Here is a 12,500-nt window from a genome sequence, read left to right as displayed (position 1 = left end):
TGAGATAAATCTACAGTAATGTTATCAAACAAAATTATAATGACTTAATACGGCACTACTTTTAATAGGATGGGCCACCTATTCAGTCGGCTTTATTGTAAGTATTACAAGACAAAAAAGAAAATAAATGTTTTGGTTACGAGAAAAAGGGAATGGTAAATTATAAACCTTTCATTTCTTCAAAGGCTGTGCTTAGTGTCTCTGGCCATTCTTTCAATGTTAACACGAAAACCATATGTAACATTATTCTGCGTCACCGATCACTAAGCATTTAGCCGAAACATATGTGAGTTGCAGTATTTGTGTTGTGTTATTACTATCATTACTATCATAATTGTTACCTTTACTAGTATTGTTATCATCACTTATATTACAGCTAGAGATATTGTTATTAACATTTGTTTACCATCGCCGTTATTGTCATTATTACTATCAATTAAAGTAGAAGGAAAGGAAGAATTTCAGGAAAATGAAATTGAAAAGGCAGAAAAAGGAAGAGTTGACGGAGATAGTCCAAGAAGGAAAAAGGGAAGCCACAGTACATTGTTTCCCTCCGCATGGCAGAGGGAAACAAGCTCTTCAAGATGGGCGTGTTTAAAGACCACTAAAGGAAGTCTATTGCAAGTGTGAGAGTTTAAAGGCCGCCAAGGAGTGACATGATGAAGGAGCAATGCAAGTATTATAAAACATACCATGGCATGGTACACAGCCTCTCTTCACTCCTCCTGGCAATTCCAATGACGCCATCTATTAGCATGTTTGTGGACGACGATTTGACATCGCTTGTAAAGCAGCCTTGTGTCGGTGGTACTGGACAGATGGCAGCCCTGGTGAGGCGAGGGCGGCTGCCAAAAATGCTCCTTGTTTCCCGACAGGGCGATCTGTCTTCCCAGATCGTAGGCCTGGATTTCCAGGAATTTCTTCTGTACGTACCCCCTTCCCCCCCCCCTCCCCCCCCCCCCCTCTCTCTCTCTCTCTCTCTCTCTCTCTCTCTCTCTCTCTCTCTCTCTCTCTCTCTCTCTCTCTCTCTCTCTCTCTCTCTCTCTCTCTCTCTCTCTCTATCTTTCTATCTATCTTTGTCTCTCTCTCTCTCGCTCTCTCTCTCCCCCTCCCTCCCCCCTCTCTCTCCTCTCTTCTTTTATCGTAAATAAAAGAACTCAAGACCATTACCTCACTTTTTTTCAAACCTCCTCATGTGGTTTTGTCATCGCATTCTCTTGTTTGAATTTCAGGTTCACTTAATGAAACGAATGTCAGAAGAAAGAAAGAGAGAGAGAGAAAAAAGATAAGAGGAAAATAACGACGAAAAAGAGAGAGAAGAGAAACAACGCGTGGTTGAAGGATGGGAAGACGAAGAAGAGATGATAGGAAATTAAGAAAAGGGCGAAGAAATACGGGAATGAGAAGGAAAGGAAGTGGAATGAGATGAAGAAATATTACTAGAAACAGAAAAGAAAAGGAGGAAGAGAGATAGGAATGACGAGTCGAGGAATAAGAAGGATGATACTATTAGGAGGAAATGAAGAGCGAAAAGGAGAGGCCGAGGGAGGGTCATCCAGCCGCGTGTCTCCGTCGGGCCGCCCACTCCTCCGGCCGCCCACTCCTCCGGCCATCCCAGTCCGATCAGCCGCCGCTATCAACAGGCGGGCTCGATGCCAAGCGACGCTCGAGGAACATGCTATCCCCGTGGCGCCCGTCGGCTGGAATTCCGACAGACTTGGAATGGGAATGCCGACCCAACGCGCGGTTCTCGAGGGACCCGCCGCCGTGCGCTCTCCGCAGGCGCTGGTATCGGTAGCGAGGCCGCGGTGGCCCCGAGCTCCCAGTGCTGCGACGTAAAGGGCAGGGAGCTGGTGTCGTGCCTCGGCTCCTCACGGCTTCGGGGCATTCGTGACTCGATAGCAATTGCTGTGATTACCTTTATTTGGCCGGGCTTACCTGACTGGACTCGCAAACCCCGTGCAGGTAGGTTGAGGTAGCGCGAGAAAAGGTCGGGGAGTCGCTGATAAGTCTTTCTCTTTTGTCATTGCTTGTGTATTTTTGTCTTGTAATCAGCATATCCCTCCTTTCTTTGCTTATCTGTCTGGTTCTCTCTGTTTATGTTTGTCCCCCCCCCCCCTCTCTCTCTCTCTCTCTCTTTCTCTCTCTCTCTCTCTGTCTGTCTGTCTCTCTCTGTCTCTCTCTCTCTCTGTCTGTCTGCCTGTCTGTCTCTCTCTCTCTGTCTCTCTCTCTCTCTGCCCCTCTCTGTCTGCCTGTCTCTCTCTCTCTCTCTCTCTCTCTCTCTCTCTCTCTCTCTCTCTCTCTCTCTCTCTCTCTCCCCCCCCCCCCCTCTCTCTCTCTCTCTCTCTCTCTCTCTCTCTCTCTCTCTCTCTCTCTCTCTCTCTCTCTCTCTCTCTCTCTGCCCCTCTCTCTCTGCCTCTCTCTCTCTCTCTCTCTCTCTATCTCTCTCTCTCTCTCTCTCTCTCTCTCTCTCTCTCTTACTCCCACCCTCTCTCTCTCTCTCTCTCTCTCTCTCTCTCTCTCTCTCCTCTCTCTCTCTCTCTCTCTCTCTCTCTCTCTGCCCCTCTCTCTCTGCCTCTCTCTCTCTCTCTCTCTCTCTCTCTCTATCTCTCTCTCTCTCTCTCTCTCTCTCTCTCTCTCTCTCTCTCTCTCTCTCTCTCTCTCTCTCTCTCTGCCCCTCTCTCTCTGCTCTCTCTCTCTCTCTCTCTCTCTCTCTCTCTCTCTCTCTCTCTCTCTCTCTCTCTCTCTCTCTCTCTCTCTCTCTCTCTCTCTCTCTCTCTCTCTGCCTCTCTCTCTCTCTCTCTCTCTCTCTCTCTCTCTCTCTCTCTCTCTCTCTCTCTCTCTCTCTCTCTTTCTTTCTCATTTATAACATTCACTAAAATTAATACCCAAGGAAAGTACTTAAACCAGACAATTTAACAGAAATGCAGGTGAAAAGTAATCATGATCAAGACGATGATAATAATTACGAAGTTTATGATAGTAATAATAACATCATTATTATCACTATTATTATCATTATTACTATAATAATGATATTAACGTTAAAAATGCACATATTCTATGACCCTGCCACGATAACAACAATAAAATCAACAATAATGATGATAATCATTAACATAAAATTGTTCGAGTCAATAATGATGGTGATGATAGTAATAGCAATAATAATAATAATGATAATAACAATAATAATAATAGTAATAATAATGATGATAATAGTAATGATGATGATAATAATAATAATAATAATAACAACAACAACAACAACAATAATAACACGGATAACGATGATGATAATAAGTACATTGGTAATCATGATAATGATAATAACAATGATGATAATAATACTGCTAACAATGATAATGATAATGATAACAATGATGATAAAGATGATGATACTGATGATATTAAACTACTACTACTACTCTGCTACCAATAATAATAATGATAATAACAATGATAACGATAATAATAATAATGGTAATGGTAATAAAACAATAATGATGATGATGATGATGACTGATCACTGATGATGATGATGATGATGATGGAAATGATAATAATAGAAATAATAGTAATCGTTATAATAATAATAGTAATTATGATAATAAACATAATAGTAATGATGATAATACTTGTGGTAATAATAATAATAATAATAATAATAATAATAATAATAATAACAATAATAACCATGATATAAATAGTAGTAATAAGTGTAAAATTATTGATATTAATAACAATAACAATAATGATATTAATTATGATAATAATAATGATCATACTACAATTACTAGTACAACTGATGATAAAAATAATAATAATAATAGCAGCAGTAGTAGTAGTAGTAATAATAATAACCATTATAATGATAATAATAATGATAATGATGATAATAGTAACAACAACAACAATAATGATAATAATAATGATAATGATGATAATAGTAACAACAACAACAATAATGATAATAATAATAATAATAATAATAATAATAATAGTAGTAGAAGAAGAGTAATAATAATAATAACAATAATTATGATAATGATAGTAATAGTAGCAATAATAAGAATAAGAGTAAAAATAATAGTAATAAAAATGATAAGAATAACAACAACATTAATAAAATTAATAATGATGGTGATGATGATGATGCACAATAATCATCATCATCATCATAATGATAATGATAATAATAATAATAATAATAGTAATAATAATAATAATAGTAATAATAATAATAATAATAATAATAATAATAATAATAATAATAACAGCAATAATAATGATAACAATAATGATAAATATAATGATAATGATAACAATGGAAATATTAAAAATAATGATTATGATGATGATGATGAAGGCAATACTAATATGATATGATAATGATAATAGAAATAATAATGATAATAATAATAATAAAAGTAATAATAATAATAATATTGACAATAATGGTAATGGTAATAATAGAAATGCAATAATAATGATAATAATAGTAAAAATAACGATAGTGGTAATAATGAATATTATGTAATGATAATGATAATGATAATAATAATAACAATAATACTAATTATGATAATAATGATACCAATGATGATAATGAGGATAATGATGATGATGATGATAATGATATTAATGATAGTAATGGTGATGATGATAATGATAATGATGATAACAACGATAACGATAATAATAATCATAATCAAAATAATAATAATGATAATAACAATAATAATGATAATAATAATAAGAATAATAACAATAATAATGATAATAATAATAGTAATAATAATAATAATAGTAATAATAATAGTAATAACAGTAACACTAATAGCAAGAACAATAATAATAACAATACTGATAATTATAATAATTATAATTATGATAATAATAATGATTATTATAATGATGCTGATAACGACAGTAACGATAAGTAATTATGATAATAATGATAATAAAAATAACAATAACAATAATGATGATAATAGCAATAATGATTATCATTATTAATATGATAATAATGATAATAATGATAATGATGACAATGATGATAATGATATTAACAATAATAATGGTGATAATGGTAATAATAATAATAATAATAATGATAATAGTAATAACAATATTAACAACAATAACGATGATGATAACAGTAATTAGAATAATACTAATATTACTTATTGTTGTTATAATAACAATGATGCTAATAACAATAATTATGATGTTGATACTAATAATGATAATAATAATGAAAATAATAATGATAAAAATAATAATAATAATAATAATGATAATAATAATAATAATGATAATAATAATAATAATAGTAATAACAATAACAACAATAATAATAATAATGATTGTAATAATTATAATGATAATAACAATGATAATAACGATAACAATAACAATATAATGATATAATGAAAAAGATGATAATAATAAAGATAATTATAATAATGGTGATAATGATAGTAATAATAATAATGATAATAATAATATAATAATAATAATAATAATAATAATAATAATAATAATAATAATGATAATAATAATAATAGTAATGATAATAATAGTAATAATAGTAATAATGATAATGATAATAACAATGATAATAATGATAACAACAATAATATAATGATAATGATGATAATGATAATGATAATAATAATGATAATAATAATAATAATAATAATAATAATAATAATAATAATAATAATAATAATAATAATGATGATAATCAGAGTAGCAATAACAATAACAATAACAATAATGATAACAATAATAATCATAACAACTACAACAATAACATTAATAGGAATAACGATAAAAATGATAATAACAATGGTAATGATAATAATTATAATAGTAATAATATAGCAATGATAATATTAATGATGATAATTATGAAAATACTAATAATACTAACAATAATGATAATAATAAAAACAGTAATAACAACAGTAATAACAATAAAATTATTATTATTATTATAATAACAATAATAATAGTGATGATCACAATTTCATTGATGGCAATAACGGTAATGATAATAATGATAATGATAATAATGATACTACTACTACTACTTCTGCTACTATTACTACTAGGAGTAATAATAATAATAATCATAATCATAATAATAATAATAATGATAATAATAATGATGTTAATAATAATAATAACAACAACAACAACAATGATAATAATAATAATAATAATAACAATAATAATAATAATAATAATGATAATGATAATATTAACAATGATAATAATAATGATAATAAAGATAATGATAATAGGAACAATAATAATAATAATAAAGATAATGATAATAGAAACAATAATAATAATTATTATAATAATAATAATAATAATAATTATAATAATAATAATAATAATAATAATGAAAATATAATAATAATAACAACTATAATAACAATATTTATTATTGTTTAATAGTTACTGAATAGTTATTATGATGTATCCCCCCCTCCCCCTCTCTCCACGACACACTCATCTGAATTCCATTACGTACTTGCAAAACATAAATCTTAAGAAATCAGTACATTCCTTAAGCATATTTTTTCCGTCCTTGGTTTATACACGTGGAGACGATTAAAAAGACTGCTCATATCAACACGGTCGTCTATAATTCCCGTGAATATTAACGCCGACTGAACGTCCTCCCAGCTGGTGTGACACTCAAATAATCGAGTCTGCTTTGCATGGAAAAGTTTCGAAGCTTCATTTACGACATTTACCGTGCAGTTTTAGCAGCCGCGGGCCAAGGCACCTGCTTTTTTTCATATGCCCGAGATTATCTTTAGAATGGTTATCGGTACCTTGCATTCTTCTGTTTTAGAAGTTATCGAACAATATCCAGATTCTGGGTCAGTCTAGCTACCGATTAAAGCATTGCTGAGAAAGAAAAGTCGGTTCCAGGGATACTCATGGTCTCCAGCATTAACAATTTACACCACGTTTCTAAGGAACCTCCCTGTGAAATTTCCCAGAAAAAGTACCTTCTGCACAGATGGTAAGGTGTCTCTTAATGAGATACCTTTGATAAGTACTGCAGTAACCGCAACCCTTACGTAATTATGCCTCGTATGACCGTATCGCCTGATGGGGAGCTTGCATAACTCATTTCTGTTCATGCCAGACCTGAGCGACTTGGTTCGAAGCCTTAGCTTTTTACTAGTGTCACGTGAGAGAGAAGGCATAAATCAGTAGTCATGTTGCAGTTAATATATCCACAGAGAGAGAGAGAGAAAGAGAGAGAGAGAGAGAGAGAGAGAGAGAGAGAGAGAGAGAGAGAGAGAGAGAGAGAGAGAGAGAGAGAGAGAGAGAGAGAGAGAAAGAGAGAGAGAGAGAGAGGACAAATTTATGTTTGTACCGGCAGGTGTTGCCTTCGTCCATGCTCTTGAGCTGAACCACATGATTACGTATTTGCTTTTCAACTAATTGCATTCAGGTGTTCCGCAAGAAACACCTGGAAATGTAGAAAACGAGAGAAAAATATAACATGTATCTTTGACTGAATTTTATTTCGATAATAAATGTATCTGGTGTGATTGTTTTTCAAGTTTATTTAGCTTAACTTTGATACATATTTTTATGCGCGAGTTTGTATACGTGCCTGTGTACGTGAGTCCGTATATGTGCGTGAGTGTTACTAAGCAGCAGACGTGTGCGTGTTATTTGTGACTCTTGAGATATATCACATCTATTGATAGATAAGTGGATATATGCAAAATATACGATTTTGAATTCAACGTGTTACCGATACTTTTTATACTTCAATCAGCCACTTTGCCATAGATTTCCTATCGTGTTTTCTTCATTAGTTTCGAGTATTGTTACTTTTTCCGCAGTGCCGGGCTAGTGGTAGTAATAGTTACTAGTTGTTGTTAAGGGTTCATTATTATATGACACGATATAATGTTATTGGTCACGCGTCATTACCTTATGATTTGTACTGTACATCATTCTTGATATATTTATGTGTGTCTATTTGTCACTCGTAACATTCCTATTATTAACGTTAGCAGCTACTCGATTTACACCTCAGATGTAGTTACTGAAATTACATTGATTATAATTCTTTCCAGTATCATCATTCGTAAAATTCAAATCTTTCTTATCATAGCTATCCTTATTATTCACGTGGTAAAGGCCATATTCCTACGTGCATTAGTTTATTTATTTATTTATTTTGTGTCAATACCTGTATGCATAGGTGACGGGACGAAGCAAGAAGCTAAAATCACCGGTCTTTTTTGCTTACATGAATTGTTCTTGCGTGAAAATACCTCATCTTTGCATTTACGAAAGAAAAACCATCCTGTGGGGTAGGAGAGGAAACAAGAGAAAGAGAGCGAAAAAAAGAGACCATAGAGAGTGAGAGAGAAAATAAAAGAGAGAGAGAGAGAGAGAGAGAGAGAGAGAGAGAGAGAGAGAGAGAGAGAGAGAGAGAGAGAGAGAGAGAGAGAGAGAGAGAGAGAGAGAGAGAGAGAGAGAGAGAGAGAGAGAGAGAGAGAGAGAGAGAGAGAGAGAGAGAGAGAGAGAGAGAGAGAAGAGAGAGAGAGAGAGAGAGAGAGAGAGAGAGAGAGAGAGAGAGAGAGAGAGAGAGAGAGAGAGAGAGAGAGAGAGAGAGAGAGAGAGAGAGAGAGAGAGAGAGAGAGAGAGAGAGAGAGAGAGAGAAGAGAGAGAAAGATAAGAGAAAAAGAGAAGAGAAAAGAGAGAGAGAGAGAGAATGAAGAGAGAAGAGAGAGAGAGAGAGAGAGAGAGAGAGAGAGAGAGAGAGAGAGAGAGAGAGAGAGAGAGAGAGAGAGAGAGAGAGAGAGAGAGAGAGAGAGAGAGAGAGAGAGAGAGAGAAGATAGAGAGAAAGAGAAGAGAAAAAGAGAAGAGAAAAGAGATAGAGAGAAGAGGGGGGAGGTAACGAAGAAAGATAAAGATAGAGAACGCAAGGAAGTGAGAGAGAGAGGGAGACAGAAAGAGAGAGAGAGAGAGAGAGAGAGAGAGAGAGAGAGAGAGAGAGAGAGAGAGAGAGAGAGAGAGAGAGAGAGAGAGAGAGAGAGAGAGAGAGAGAAGGAGAGAGAGAGAAAAGAGAAGAGAAGAAAAAAAAGAAAAAAAGAGATGAAGAAGAAGAAGAAACGAAAAGAAAGCGAAAAAGAGAGAAAAAAAAAGGAAAGTCAGTTACAAACCTCTCTCGATAATAAATAAATACATTAAGTCCTTTTACCACACAGTCAACAAGGTCCTCAATTTACACGAGGCGCTGAGTTAAGGCATCTTTCCTTGAACACAAGCCATCAACAGAGGGATTATCAGGTAAAATGTGAGCGCGATTTTAAACAAGCGGCAACTTAAATCTTTCCGCACTTGAGGGAAAAGAACATTGAGAATTAATGAGGGTTTAATATTAGAAAAAAAATGGATCGCTATATTAGAGAAAATATGACAATAGTAATACTGATGATAATGATGATGATAATTTAAATGATAATGATGATAATACTGATGATAATATAAATGATTAGGAAGATAATAGTACCAATAATGATGATGATTAAAATAACAACGATATTGATAATAAAGATAATGATGATGATTATGATAATAATAATAATAATAATAATAATAATAATAATAATTATAATAATAGTGATAATAATAATAATAATAATAATAATAATAATAATAATAATAATAATAATAATAATGATAATAATGATAACAGTCATAATAATAATAATAATAACAATAAGAATAAGAATAATAGTAATAATGATTATGATAATAACAACGATGATAATAATGATAATAATAGCAATAATGATAGAAATAATAGTAATGATGATAATAATAATTATCATTTTATTGATAATAACAATGATAGAATAATGATCATGATGATAATACCAACAACTACAACAACAGCAATATTGACCATAATAACCAATGAAAAGATAATCATAGGCACCGAAAGAAAGACAAGGGTTTCCAGAACTGCTATTTACATGGAGAAAAAATCACATCTATTTTTCTTTCTCTCTCTGTAATCCCATTCCAATAGCTATTTCCAAAGCAATGCCACTTCATCCAGAAAAAAATAATAAGTTCCAAATAAAAACGAGAGGTTGCATGTTCTCGATAAGCAATTTGCACGGTCTAAGCTGGTGCCTGCTCTTGCCACACATAATATCTGCTGTTGGGTCACGTAACGAGTCATATGACACAGGACTGTTCTTGGCTTTGTGATCATTTTCATTATTATTACTGATGTTATCAGAGTATTAACAGTTTTTATTTCTGTTAGTACTATCATTTTTGTATTTGCTATTGTCGTTGGTAATGTTATTATTATTATTATCTATTTTGTTATTTTCATTATTGGTATCATTATCATAATAATTATCATCCTACTCCTCATCATCACTATTATCGTTATCATCTTTATTATTATCATCATAATTATTTCTATTACCATTATTAAAGTTGTTATTATTAGTTGTAGTAGCAACATTAGTAAAACTCTTATCATAATTCGTAGTTATCGTATCATCATTATCATCATTATTGTTATCATTATCATTTTAGCATTATCACTGTCAGCGTTATAATTCGTTTGGTAATTAGTTCATGGAAGAGTCACGCAGTTACAGTTCACAATGCTAAGCCAAAACCATACAAATAGACCTTTTATGTAGGCGTTTTCATGGCCAGGAATACAATATTCATCACAAAGGTATACCATAGGACTAACAACTTCCTTTGCTGTCCTCTCACCTAATTGTCACGGGCAGTCACGCCATTCAGAGTAGGTCTTTACCTGCCTATACAGGTGGTAGGTCTAGGTAGCTAATTACTATTTTTTTTTCTGGTTTAGAATAAATTTATGGAAGGTGAAGATTGCATTTTTTGAATGACGTAATCCAAGTGATATTGCTGTGGGATTTGTTGGCCGTGGTGGCAGTGAAAATTATTGTATTTACAAACAGCATATAGATAGACATCTGCCTGTAAATCATATAGATTGATAGAGATATAGAGATAGAGAGAGAGATAGACATAGATGTTGATATAGATATAGATATGGATATCTATATTTCCATCTCTCTCTCTCTCTCTCTCTCTCTCTCTCTCTCTCTCTCTTTCTTTCTCTCTCTCTCTCTCTCTCTCTCTCTCTCTCTCTCTCTCTCTCTCTCTCTATATATATATATATATATATATATATATATACACACACATATATACTCACATATATGTATATATATATATATATATTTATATATGCATATATATATCAGTATATATATATATATATATATATATATATATATATATATGAATATGTATATATATGTATATATTCATATACAAATACAAGTATATATATATATATATGTAAGTATGTATATATATATATATATATATTTATAGATATAAATATATGTATGTATGTTTATATATACTCACACACATATCTATATATACACATCTCTCTCTCTCTCTTTCTTTCTCTCTCTCTCTCTCTCTCTCTCTCTCTCTCTCTCTATATATATATATATATATATATATATATATATACACACATATATACACACATATATGTACAATATATATATATATATATATATATATATATATGCATATATATATACGTATATATATATATATATATATATATATATATATATATATGAATATATATATATATGTATATATTCATATACAAATACAAGTATATATATATATATATATATATATATATATATATATATATGTAAGTATGTATACATATATATATATATATATATATATATATCTATAGATATAAATATATGTATGTATGTTTATATATACACACACACATATCTATATATACATACATATCTATCTATCTATATACATATATATATACATATATATATACATATATACATATATAAATGCATATATATATATATATATATATATATATATATATTTATATGTGTGTGTGTGTGTGTGTGTGTGTGTGTGTGTGTGTGTGTGTGTGTATGCATATATGTATATGTATATTTGTATATATATGTATGTATATATATATGTATATCTATGTATAAATATATGTGTGTGTGGATATATATATATATATATATATATATATATATATATATATATATATATGCATTGGCAGAAAGACTGAAAGATGAAAGCAAACGTTTTACGGTGAATCGTCTTCCCGTTGTTATTCAGAATTTTACTGCTCTGTCAATTTTATGTATTCAGTCATTCCAGAAACATTTGGAAGGAGAAATCTTCTGCGAGAGTTTAAACCACATGCTAATGAGCGAAAGGGATCTTTAGCTAGGCGACAGAGCAACTGGTCCGAAGATTTCATACATGTACAATCCCTTGCTTTGGCACAAATAGAACATATATCATAAACTAGGCTCTTGGTCTCGCCCAATCAAGCGCTGCTTTCCGGGAAAACTTGAGG

The 12,500-nt window shown here is 31.6% G+C and overlaps 1 protein-coding gene across 2 annotated transcripts in view; it reads left to right on the top strand.

The window, feature by feature from the left end:
* Positions 1-1,802: 1,802 nt before the first annotated feature.
* The window catches only part of LOC125045647, a 34,738-nt gene continuing 24,040 nt past the window's right edge, over positions 1,803-12,500 (top strand). For both annotated transcript variants that reach the window (XM_047643054.1, XM_047643055.1), the window contains exon 1: positions 1,803-1,965. The gene's annotated coding sequence lies outside the window, so the exon portion shown is untranslated. The remainder of the gene's footprint in view (positions 1,966-12,500) is intronic.

This window comes from Penaeus chinensis, chromosome 37 (assembly GCF_019202785.1).
Source record: "Penaeus chinensis breed Huanghai No. 1 chromosome 37, ASM1920278v2, whole genome shotgun sequence".
Classification (NCBI taxonomy): Eukaryota; Metazoa; Arthropoda; class Malacostraca; order Decapoda; family Penaeidae; genus Penaeus; species Penaeus chinensis.
The sequence above is the reverse complement of the archived record's forward strand: the minus strand, read 5'-3'. Positions and strand labels throughout refer to the sequence as shown.